Raw genomic sequence first — 13,932 nt, forward strand, 5'->3', positions numbered from 1 at the left:
GTAAACATCATGATAAAACAAAGTCCCAAAAAGGCACAGTCTTACAGACTCTTCTTTCCTCAAGGAAAGACATGGGAGGACAGTCGGCTAGGCTGCTGTGTGACAACACCCCACCTTTTAATTTTTCAATTACAGCAGACATTCAATATTATTTGATATTAATTTCAGGTGTACAGCATAGTGGGTAGACATTCATATAATTTAAGAAGTAAGCCCGCCGACTAATCTAGTACTCACCTGGCAGTATACATAGTTATTACCATATTATTGACTATATTCCCTATTGTTTACCTTACATCCCCATGACTGTTTTGTAACTACCGATTGGTACTTCTTTTCCTTCCTTTTTTATTTATTTATTTTTTTAAGGAAGGCTCAGCTCAAAGTGGTCCATGTGGGGATCAAACTGGCAACCTTAGTGTTAGTAGCAACACACTCTAACCAACTGAGCTAACCAGCCACCCCCAATTTGTACTTAATCCCTTCACCTTTTTTCATCCTGCCCATCAACCCTCTCCCATCTATCACCGCAACAAATCTAGTATCCATCTGACACCATACATAGTTATTACAATATTATTGACTACATTCCTTATGCTATACCCTACATCCCCATAACTACTTTGTAACAACCAATTTGTACTTCTTAATCCCTTCCCTTTTTTCACCCATACCCCTAACCCCCTCCCATCTGGCAAACTGAAAAAAGTTGACAAACTGAAATGTGTTCAAAGGTGGGGAAACGGGAAGGTTAATAGCCTAGGACCTAAAGAATATCTAAAAAAAGATTTAGGGGGTGGGGAGTTCAGGAGAGGTAGTATATAATATGGCGAAGAAAAGACTAAGAGAATATGCTGACTTTTCTCAAATATTTGAGGGACTCTTGTAGTAGAACAAATATTTATTCGTGCAATTATAGGCATGGTTTCTGAGGGCAGAACAAAAATCACAAAATTAGGGTCGTTACTGACCAAGAAATAGATTTCAGTTATGAAGAACAATACAAACAAGGCCTCAATTTTTCTTATCAAATGTACTGATAATTTATGTACAATAAACGGCATCCATTTAACATACACAATCCAATGAGTTATGATAGTTATATACATCTGCAAAATTACCATATTTTTTAAAGATACAGAACATTTTCAGCATCCCCAAATTCTTCCTTCCCTTTATAGTCAATCCTTCCCTCTTTTCTTGGCCACAGGTAACCATTGCTCTGCTTTTTATCATTAGGGAGTAGTTTGCATTTTATCTAAAAGGAATCTACATCACATGCTTTGTTGTGTCTTGTTACTTTTACTCAGCCTAATGATTTTCAGATTCATCTCTATTATGTATATTGATGGTTCATTCCCTTTATTTGCTGAGTAGTATTCCATTGTATATATACACACACCACATTCTGTTTATCCATTCAACAGTTGCTAAACATTGAGGTTGTTTACAATTTTAGATTATTGTGACTAAAGCTGCTATGAACACTTGTGTAAAAGTGTTTATATGGACATGTGTCTTCATTTCTCTTGGGTATATACCTAAGAGCAGAATTAATAAATTGGATGGTTGATGTATCTTTCACTTTTTAAGAAAGTTTCATATTGTTTTCCAAAGTGGTTGTACCATTTTACATTCCCACCAGAAGTGTATGAGAATTCCAGTTAATCTACATCCTTATCCACCCTTGTTATTGTCAGTCTTTTTCATTTTACCCTTTCTAATGAGTATAATGACATCTTGTTATGGTTTTGATTTGTATTTCCCTGATAACTAATGAAGTTGAGCATATTTTCATGTACACAAAAGGGGTATATTTTATGAAATGTTATTGAGTAACTGTTAGTCTTCTTATTGTTGAGTTGAAGAAATCTTTATCTATTCTGAATTACCAGTAAGTCTGTTGTCAGATATGTTAGAGAATATTTTTCCCATTCTGTCATTTGCCTCTTCATTTTCTTTTTTTTTTCCCTTTTTTCCCCTTTCTTCCACCTTCCCCCAATGCCACTCCGGTTCAAGCCTTTGTTTCTCAGACTAGTTGTGTAGGACACAGCTCCCTGGCCCATGCTGGTATTTTTTGAGCCTTGTCCTCCCCTCCCCACAAGGCAGCTCATACCAACTTCCAATTGCAAACGGCAGCCCAGCTCCAAGGAGAGTTGTTGTTCACAATCTTAGCTGTAGAGGGCACAGCTCACTGGCCCATGTGGGAATCAAACCGGTGAGCTCAGCATGGCGCTCCAACCACCTGAGCCACTGGGCTGTCCCACTTCTTCATTTTTTAAATAGTGTCTTTCAAAGAGAAACTGTTTCATTTTGATAAAGTTCAATTTATAAATTTTCTTTTATGATCATGCCTTTTGTGTCCTTTTGGAGAAATCTTTGCCAACTCCAAGTCAGCAAAGATTTTCTATTTTATTTTCTAATAGTTTTACAGTTTTAGCTCTTACATTTAAGTCTACAATGTATTTGAGTAAATTTGGGATATTATGTGAAGTAAGGATCTATATTTTTTGTCCACTTGGGTATCCAGTTTTTCTAGCAGTGTTTGTTGATTTTTTTCTTTCCCCGTTAAATTGCCTTGGGCACTTTGTTGAAAAACAATTGACCATTTACATATGATTCTATTTACGGACTCTTTATTTCCATTAATGTATATATCTATATTTTAATCTTACATGCATATTTATATATTAAGTGTATCTTTATATTTAAAGTATATCTTTGGTAGTCAGCAGATGGTTAGGTCTGCTTTTTGACCCATTCTGATTATCTTTCTTTCTTTACTGAAATATTTAGTCTGTTTACATTTAATGTGATTATTGATATGGTTGTATTTAGGTCTACTATTTTATTAATATTCAGTTTGTCATCTCAATTTTTGTTTCTCTCTGCTCCATTTCCTACCTTCTTTCAGATTATTTAAATATTTTTAGATATTTATTTTAATTTGTTCTTTGGCTTTTAAGCTATACCTCCTAACATTTTTTAAGTGGTTGCTTTAAGTATTACAATATACATTCTCTATACCACCTGCCTCCACTGTGACTGCCTGGGCCTTGGAACAAAACATCAAATTTTTTAAAAAGCGGGGGAGGTTTAGTCCAGTTATGAAATTAACAAGTTCTGAGGATCTAATGTATAGCATGGTGGTTATAGCTAATAATACTGTATCAGATAAATGTTCCTAAGAGAATAGAGCTTAAATTTTTTCACAACAAAAAGGGAATGGTAATTATATGACAAGATGGAGGTGTCAGCTAATGCTATAGTGGTAATCATTTTGCAATATATAAATTTATCAAATCAACATGTTTTATGATTTATACAATATTATATGTTATATAACTTACATGTTGTTATATGTCAATTATATCTGAATAAAACTGGGTATAAATAAATAGGGAAGTTTGTTCTAGCCCAAGTGTTGCCTTAAAAATTTGTCTGCCTTTGTTCAGTCTCTAGAATCCTTAGGGAGTCATGGTTTTCTGTATTTTGTCCAGAGTTTTACCACTGTTATTCATGAGCAGACTAGTTTGTTAGCTACTCAATTCTCCATACCAGAAGCAAACCAGGACTTACCGTTTTAAATTTCATATATTAGTAAAATATTAGGCCCAAATACATGATTTTCTTGCATACACCAAGATTTGTATGAAATTTTCTTAGGATATAGTTAATGACAACCCAAAACCAGAAAGTAAGATTATTTTTCAGTAATCACTCTCTGTACTCTAAATCACAAAAATCTCACATTCTGTACTAACAATTCTACACTTTAAATATATTATTATGGACTTTCAAAACAAAATTTTCAGGATGATTGCCCCATGATTGCACTCTTAAAAGAAACTTCTACCTTCATTTTTTTAAATAGTACCTATGCCTTTCCTAACATTTAATGTGTTTGCTTCTTTATCATTAACAACTTGACTTTGGAAGAGAGGGGACAGAAAGTCTTAAAGATATAGATTTTGGAATCTTGGTTAAAGATAAGTCAGAACTGGGAATTAAACTTCTCTGAAAGTGTAGTGAATATCAATAGTTTAAAAAAATTGTAAGTTTCAGAATTTGAGAATATTTTACAACAAATGGTATAAACAACTCTAATATGAATAAAGTTTACCTTTATGTTGTTTTAATAATATGTGTCAAATAATTTCAATGGTCCTGTTTTATTCACTGTATTCTCCCTGGATGGATACTGCTGGATGCCTACCAAAATTCATTTTTCCTATCTTCCAGACAAACAAAGTTATAACTGGGTCTATCTAGCTAGGGACAACATATGTGACTCTCACTTACAGTTAAGCGTAGCCACATGACTGAGTTCCTGCCAGCAAAAGGTGATACAAGTGAAATGTGTCACTTCTGAATCAGACCTTAAGATATATACTCTCTTTCCCACCAGCTAGAACAAATAATGACCCAGTTTTGACCATGTTGTTGACAACAATGCCCCAGGGTAAAAGCACAATATGATGGATGAAACATGGGTCCATAAATGATCACAACCAGTAGGGCTGTCTGCCAACCTGGAAGACTCACAGCAGACTATTACGAGAGAGAGATAAACTCTACCTCCTTTAAGAAACTAAATTGTTAGATGTCTGTTTCAGCAGGTTAGCCTTACCCTAACTAACATACCCTGGGTTTGGTCTCAACTCTTCTAAGTGTTGGTACACTTCTGTAGTGACCTTAGGGTCGGTCTTGGGTTCCAGGCATGTCAGAGATGACTGCAGGCTCACTAAATTTGTTTGCTCTTCCTCAGCACAGAGCTGACTTCATTTCTCAGCCCCATTACATTTTATAGGACCAAGTGACTAGATCCCATTATACAATTAGAAGGCATGTGTCCTTTTGTGGCCAAGAGAGTAAAAAGTGTGCCTTCTCCATACTCTCTGTTTTTGCTCCTTGGCTGGCCAGATGGAGAGGGTCCAGGAAGAACTCAAGGTCCAGAGGAAAATGAAGCCAGAAGACAGAAATAGCCTGAGTCCCTGAAACATCATGTTGAAGGCCACCTGCCAAACATCTAATTAGACTTATGAGAACAAGAAATAAACTTTGGTTATTTAAAGCCACTGAGATATGGGGTTGGGGAAAGGCCTACTATAACACACCAAGTAATTTTTCCTCAGTTATACCTGAATATTCTCTAATTGAAATTTTTAAATCAAAATAATAATGTGAAAATAAATCATACAAAAGATAAATTTTAAACATTTTTAACAAAACATTTAACTTTAATAATTTCTACTACTAATTTTTCTTAATAGATTGCTATTCAGGTTTTAATGACTGACGAAGAGAGAAAAAGATTAGGACAGTTTCAATTCTTTTCTAAGTAAATCTTTCAATTGAACTATAACAGACATATAGAAAAGTACAAAAATTCTAAGTATATAACTTCATTTTTTTACAACGTGACCATCCTGTATTACCAACTGCCTGATGAAGTTATAAATAATTATCTTCCTTTAAATGTAATTTTCATAGATCAGTATTGCCTGTACCTGAACTTCCTATATATTGAGTCATATAATGTATACTCTTATATGACTTCTTTTGCTCAATATTATGCTTATGAGACTCATCCATGTTGTTGCATGGAGTAGATTTGTTGAGTTTTATGGCTGTCTAGTATTCCATTTTAAAAATATGCCAAATTTCGTTAAGCATTCTTCTATTGATGGACATTGAACCAGGTGTCATACCCAGACACCAAATATGCCAGCACCTTGATTATGGACTTCCCAGCCTCCAACTGTGAGAAATCAATTGCTGTTTATAAGCCATCCAGTTTATGGTATTTTGTTATAACAGCCTGAACAGACTAAGACAGACATTTTAGTTGTTTCCATTTTGGAGCTATTACAAATAGTGCTGCTATGAACATTCATTTAATCTACATGTATCTTGGTTTACTTATGAATGTATTGCTGTTTAGTGTATAACTACCGTGCCTCCCTGAAAATAAGACCTAGCTGGACCATTAGCTCTAATGAGTCTTTTGGAACAAAAATTAATATAAGACCCAGTCTTATTTTGATACAATACAAGACTGGGCCTAATATAATATAATATAATATAATATAATATAATATAATACTGGGTCTTATATTAATTTTTGCTCCAAAAGACGCATTAGAGCTGATGGTCTGGCTAGGTCTTATTTTCGGGGAAACACAGTAGGAGTGGCATCTCTGGGTCATGCAACATACACATGTTCAGTTTTAGCAGATACTACCAGCCATCTTTCAAAGTAGTTGTACCAATTTTCAGCCCCTCTAATTACTCCACATCCTAGCTAATTCTTGATATTGTTAATTTTTTAAATGTCAACTATTCTGATGAGTGTGACTATTATCCCATTGTGGTTTTGATTTGTATTTATCTTATTACTAAGGAATCTGAGCATCTTTTTATATATTTACTGGCCATTTATATAGTCTTTGTTTTTTGCATGGGTGAAATGCCTGTCTCAGGTTTTTATGTCCCCCTTTCCCCCCTAATTTGTATGTATTCTTTGTATAATCCAGATATGAGTCTTTTGTCAGCTACATATATTGCAAATATTTTCTCCCACTCTGTGACTTGCCTTTTCATTCTCTTCACAGTGTCTTTTGATAAACAGAAGTTCTTCATTTTAATGCTGTTCAATTTATCAGTATTGCCCATTTTGGTTAGTGCCTGGTTTAAGAACTCTTGGCCTGTTTCAAATTCATAAATTTTATCTTTTAGGAATGTTATTACTTTAGTTTGCACAAAAACTGATTTTTGTGTATTGATTTTCTATATGGATATTCAATTAACCTGACACTATTTGTTGAAAAGAGCATGCTTTTCCCCACTGCACTGCACTGCACTGCAGTGACACCTTTGCTATATTTGAAGTGTGAGTTTATTTTTGAACTCTATTCTGTTCCATTGGGCTATTTGTCTATCCTATGACAATACCATACTGTCTTAATTTTCACTTTAGAATAAGTCTTGGTGTTTGGTAATAAAAGTTTTCCAACTTTATTCTTCTTTAAGACTTTCTTTTTGTATGTATTTCTATATAAATTTAAGAATTGGTTTGTCAAATTCTACACAAAAAAATCCTGCTAGGATTTTGATTAGCATTACATTGAATCAATAGATTGATTTGAAGAGAACAGAAATCTTACAATATTGTTATTATCAGATTATTTACTATTTATTAATTTATTTTTAAATTTTCTTTGTCTTACGAATTGGGATACATGCTTTATGAGAGCAGGAACTTTGTCCATTTTGTTTACTGCTCCATCCCAGAACCTAGAAGAATACCTGGCACATTATAAGTTCTCAGTAAATATTTTTTGAAGTAGTTAATGTTCTATTGAGATGCCTTTGTTATTCTCCTGTCCCCCTTTCCTTGGTCTGCCCAACTTATTCATCAGATTTGAAATCATATACCATTTCCTCAGGGGAATCTTTCCTGATCTCCAGACTGGGCCAGGCTCCCCTGTCATGTATCCCCTCTTATGACATTCTGTACTTCTCTATATTTAGGATTTACCTACATATAATCATATAATCATAATTATTATTTCATAAAATTATATAATTATTTGATATCAATCTCCCATCTAGAATATAAGTTCTCTGAGTACAAGGACCAAATTTGTCTTAATTTCTTATTCACTGCTATACTCCCAGTACCTGGCCTGGTGCCGTGTACAAGGCAGGTGTCTAAAAATTATTAAGTTATTTTCTAAAAGAGGTCTAGACTCCCTCTTTCTTAAAATAGGAGTTATTATATTGCCAACACTTTGTTATCCTAATATTGAAAATCTCTCTACATGTTTCCTTCTGCTTTTATCCTCTGGATTATTTGGTGAACATTCTCCACCAGATTTCCTGGAGTAGAAAGGGGTGTCTTCATGGCTCTTACCCCAGATTGGGTGAATCAGAAGACCCTTCTAAATTGGAACTCAGGAGGCTACATTGCTAAGAAACTCTGCAAGTAACTGGTGCAGTGGTAAGTTTGGCACTCACTTCTTTGGATTACATTCATGACATTGCTGCTTTATCTCTTTGCACTCCATAATTTTTGTAACACTGCTCTGGATCCAGTTTCTTTCCTCATCCCTGCCCATGCTGTGTTCTGCTTTTGCTCTCAAGGCTGCATTTTCTCTTTGGCCATCTGCCCTCCAAAGACAGCTGGAAGGCCACCCCAACTGCCTAGTTAAGAACCTCATTAATCTCATTTTTATCTTTCTGGTCATGCTGACCACCCCAGCTACAACGGCCACACACTGTCACAGCTCTCTGATGCAAACTCAGGGAGAGTGAAAAGGAAATAGTCCAATATTTAGGGAATTTTGAAAGAAGAAACCAGCACTGTTGTCTGTGTGACCTTGAAAATGTCACTGAACTTCACTCCAGGTACAATAATATCTGCCCTCTCTACTTCAGAACTGTTGTGAGGATGAAATGTTATCATGTATCATGTCAGAACTTTGTAAACTATAAATAGATGTATAAATATTAATTATAATCAATAAGCTCAACTATCCAACTCTGCATGATGGGAGGGACTATTTGTACACTGTGGTGTTTAATGGGAGCAGACACTCTTCCTAATACTGCTTTGTTCCTTCTAATAAACGAACTGGCTAATTATTGTCTTCTCTGACTTCAAAGTGTCCCATACTAATAACAAGTGTTGGAGAGGCTGTGGAGAAAAAGGAACCCTCATACGCTGTTGGTGGGAATGCAGACTGGTGCAGCCGCTATGGAAGGCAGTGTGGAGGTTCCTCAAAAAATTAAGAATAGAATTACCGTATGACGCAGCAATCCCTGTTCTGGGTATTTACCAAAAAAATCTGAAAACATTTATCCTTAAAGATATATGTGCTGCAATGTTCATTGCAGTTTTATTTACAGTGGCCAAGACATGGAAACAACCAAAGGGTCCTTTGATAGATGAGTAGATAAAGAAGATGTGGTATATATACACAGTGGAATACTATTCTGCCATAAGAAAAGATGAAATAGTTCCATTTGTGACAACATGGATGGATCTTGAGATTATTATGCTAAACAAAATAAGTCAGAAAGAAAAAGTCAAGAACCATATGGTTTCACTGATATGTGGGATATAAAACTGAAAGCACCGAATGAACAAGACAAAGAAACAAAAACTCATAGACACAGACAATAGTTTAGTGGTTACCAGAGGGTAAGGGGGGCGGGGGATGGTAGATGAGGGTAAAGGGGATCAAATATATGGTGATGGAAGGAGAACTGATTCTGGGTGGTGAACACACAATGTGATATAGATGATGTATTACAGAATTGTACACCTGAAACCTATGTAACTTTACTAACCATTGTCACACCAATAAAATTTAATTAAAAAAAAAGTGTCCCATACTGTAGTTACGGATGCATAGTAAAATCTCTTAACATTTTTGAGCTTTTCTGTTTTTTACTACTCGTCTGTATGGGTTACACAATTTGCCTTCATAAAAGTAATATTTTCCAAGTAATGAAAGTAGAAAAGTCTCAAGTCTTTCCTTTGAAAAGCCAAAAGTATTCATCTATTAGGTGAAATGATGATTTAGACCTCTGTAATGAACTTTAATGACCCCTTCCCTCTAGTCTATCACCCAATCCTGTTGATTCTAATCCCTAGCTCTCGATTCCTTCCTCTCTCCATCACTTCTACTGCCATTGTCTTATTCAAACCTTTCTCATCCTTAATTCCTCCTGACTTGATTAACTGCCTTCATTTTCTGCCTTCCAGTTCTTCCTTCACACTGCCGTCAGGAGTCAGCAAACTATGGCTCGTGGGCCAAAGCCAGCGCATAACATTGGAACACAGCCACATTCGTTCACTTACGTATTGTCTGGGACTGCTTTGGTGCTACAACTGCAGAACTGAGTAGTTTCAAAAGAGACCATATGACTGGTGTAGTGGGTTGACTGATGGCCCTCAAAAAGATGTCCACTTCCAAATCCCTGGAATTGTTACATTTTCTGGGGAAAAAAAATTCCTCACAGGTGTGATTAAATAAAGGATGTTGAGATGAGATCATCCTGGGTTATCCAGGTGGGCCCTAAATTTCAATGATAAGTGTCCTTATTAGAGACACACAGAGGAGGTGAGGTGAGGATAAAGGCAGAGATTGGGGTAATGTGGCCACAAGCCAAGGAAGGCGAGGAATGCCTGGAGCTCCCAGAAGCTGGAAGGACCAGGGTGTCCCCCCTGGAGCCATTGGAGTGAGTACAGCCCTACCACCCCTATCTTGATTTTGCACTTTGGGTCTCCAGAACTGTGAGAAAATTAACTTTTGATATTTTAAGCCACCAAGGTTGTGGTAATTTTTTACAGTAGTCTTAGGAAAATCAATGCAGCACAGAGTTCTAAAATACTGACTACCTGGTCCTTTAAGACAAAGTTTGCTGACCCTTACATTAGTCATCTTTCCTAAAATACAACTCTAATCATTTCAGCAAAAAATGCACACTTATCAGCATGACATATGAGGAATTTCTCAGCTAACCCCTGCCTATTTCCCCAGCTATATGTTGCCACTTTTCCTCCTTCTTTCCTCCTCCTTTCTTTTTATAAAAATAAACTTTTAATTTTAGGATACTTCTAAATTTACAGAATAATTGCAAAGGTAGTGTCAAGGGTTCCCATGTACTCTAAATTCAGTTTTCCCTTATTATTGACATTTTACATTAGTATAGCACATTTGTCACAGTTAACAAACCAATACTGATACATTATTATTAACTAACACCCATTCTTTGTTCAGCTTTCCTTATTTTTTATTTGTTTTCTGTCCCAGGATCTCCTTCAGGAAACCACAGTACATTTAATCATCACATCCGTTTCTTTTTATTCCTCTCCCTTCTTTTCCTTCTTATTTATTTGTTTCTGCTCTTTGCTAAACACTGGGCATATAAACAAACATGGCTTTTCCTTAAAAAGTCCAGAGAGGGAAACTGCAAATGAAAAGTTAATAAATTAATTAATTAATAGAGTTAAGATAAATGCTAGGAAGAACACGAATAGTGGACAAACAGAAGCCACATTAAACAGAGACATAGTAAGGTGTATCTCCAACTGATTTTTTTAAAAAGATCATTTTCAGTGGGATTAAAAGATTAACAGAAACACCTGTTAAGGAAGCTATTGCAATAGACAAGCTTAGAGATGCCAGTGGCTTGGATTGAAGTGGTGTGGTGGAGATGAAATTAGAGATATTAACCATATTCCAGAAATATTTTTGAGGTATAAACAAGGGGACTTGTTGATAAATGTAGATGTGAAGAATGAGGAGCAAAGTGGAATCGATCACTGATCTCTCAGTATAGATCTTCTGTACCTCAGCCATACTAATTACTTGTTACTCTTCATACCTGCTGTGAGAGTAAGGGCCCAAACTCTTACATGTATTGAGTCCTCTAGGTAAATGCCCTTTTCTCCCTCAAATATCTTACTGGTAAACAATTTCTCTTCAATATTCTGTTCTCTTTAGTATTCATCACTCCTTCTGGGAAGCCTTCCTCTACTTTGCCTTTGTATTCCTCACCCTACTCCACCTCCCTGAGTTAGGGGGCTTTCCCTCCTTTATGTTCTCATAGAGCCTGTACATCCTTCTAGGCTAGCTTGTAGCACCCCATACTGTGCTGTTATCATTTGCTTACATATCTGTCCCTTGAAGGCATTGTGTCATATTCATGGTATAGTCCCTGGCACAGAGAGGGGTAAATGATTGTTTAATTGATCAAGTCTTTACTATAATTACACAGAAAAAGAAAAAAAAATAATATGATTTATGATTTTCATATAAGAAAGCCATCAAAATAATCACTGGTAAATCTAAAATGTCACTAACGTCATCCACAGTGTACTTACACCTTCTGAACTTTTGCAAGCACGTTCCTTGTTAAAACTTGTGATCTAAACAAGTTTCTTTCATTTTGAAATGTATTTCATATTTCACATTTGTCTCTGTACTGAGAGATAGCTATGGCAAAGCTTTCGCTTTTTAATTCCATTACTCTTTTGGTTTCAAGTAAGAACAATAGTCTCCATTTCTAAAAGTTAAGAATCACTCATATAGTCAAAGATCTACAGCCCCAAACTTTCATTAAGAGAAACTTTAGGGGGTTGTGCCGAAATGTGCTGTGTATGTGCCCTTCAATTCTTTTTCTTTTAGCATACTGTCTTCTGTTTCACTTCAACATAATTATATTATGGTTATATAATTTATTTAATCAGCTTGATTAATATATTTAATCATCTCACACTGATTATGAAAGTGTCTTCCTTCTTGTAAAGATAATTGCCTTGCATTAATTTTCATATTAGAAACGTTCATAAGTTGCTTATGTTTTTATAAATAATAGACACTGCATTTCCTAAAATCAAGAGCAACTTCCAACAACTATGCCTCGCTCAACTTTTTATAGGTTCCTTTCAAGATTTTCTCAGGAGAAAAGCAATGATATTCTTCTTGGTTCTGTTTCCTTGTCTAATGCAGCATATTGTAGTATAAAATACCTAGAAAGCCTGGAGTTGAGGTACAAATGTAGCTATTTACAAAGCTTTTAAGACATCATAATCTTAAAAATGCTAGCTAATTCTCTGTGAGGAGAATTAACTCCAGAGTAGGAGTCAGGAAATTATGCCTGATTTCCAGGCTACAAAGACTCAGAGTTGGTCACTGAACTCATGCAAACTATAAATAGTTTGCTATTTATTCCTATTATGTGTAGGGTACTCTTGTTTATGTTTACTTGCTAGCTTGAATCAGTAATATCAATTTTAATTCCTAGAAAGTAGGATCTAATTCGGTTGAACATACTCTATTTTGTATTTTGTAAACTTATATATGTATATATGGATGTTTTAAAGTAATATTTAATGATAATATGGCAACTTGCAAAAGTTCCTTCTGGGAAAATACTTTTTCCCCCAACATCATCATACATAGATAAGATAGATGGACCATATTCAATTGAAAGTTCTCTTTTAAATAATCTTTCACTATTAAAGAATTCTGACCTCTGACCCTGCTTTATTTTTAAGGAGAAAATTTGACCCTATATATGAAGGAGGCCTATCTTTCTAAAAAAGAATGTCTTGTTCTCATGAGCTGAACAGCTAGTTGTAGTCTGGACTCTTCTTTGAGTATAGTTCCCCTGCCACCACCATCTCCAGAGCTTAGATGGGAAGTCTTTTATTTGCATTCCACACTGGCCCTGTTCATATTTAGACTAAATCAACTATGTGTAAGCCAACTCAATCAAAATGCTGTTAAGCTTTTATTAAAGATCTTCAGGGCAGGATAACTCACAACATCTCTAGTGATAACCATTAGTGTGGGAAGAAGAAGAAGGGAAATAAGAAGAAGGAGGAGGAGGGAAAAAAAGGAGGGGAAGAGGAGAGGAAATCCTTAGGAGAGACGTGAAAACAATGGCTTTCTCATTAAAACATTTTCCCAATCTCATCAAGATTTGAGCAGATGGGAACAGCAGAATATCTGGGTACACTCCAGTGTACCCCTTGAGTTTCCTTAGTGCCACCACCATGCCCAGATTTTATGCCCCTTAGAAACTTGGCACTGGTTGAAACATGGACAGTAGCCACATCGTTTTCCCTATTTCCTTAAATATAACTGAGAGCCTCAAAGTTGATGTACATTCATCATAAATATGAAATTGCTTAGAACATATCCAGAGCAACCTCATTAATATGAAATGGGAATATTTTGGTTACCAGTTTCTAGAAACATAAAATTAAAGCTATGTGGTCAAGGCTGCTAATTGTTATCAAGTATCCATTCTCCCCTTCTTCATTTTGTAATGAAACCTCTGAATTTTAGCTGCTCAGAATAAAAGCCACATATCCCAGTCTGTCTTGCAGCTAGGTATAGTCATATTGCATTT

The sequence above is a fragment of the Rhinolophus sinicus genome, linkage group LG06 (assembly GCF_036562045.2).
Source record: "Rhinolophus sinicus isolate RSC01 linkage group LG06, ASM3656204v1, whole genome shotgun sequence".
Taxonomy (NCBI): Eukaryota; Metazoa; Chordata; class Mammalia; order Chiroptera; family Rhinolophidae; genus Rhinolophus; species Rhinolophus sinicus.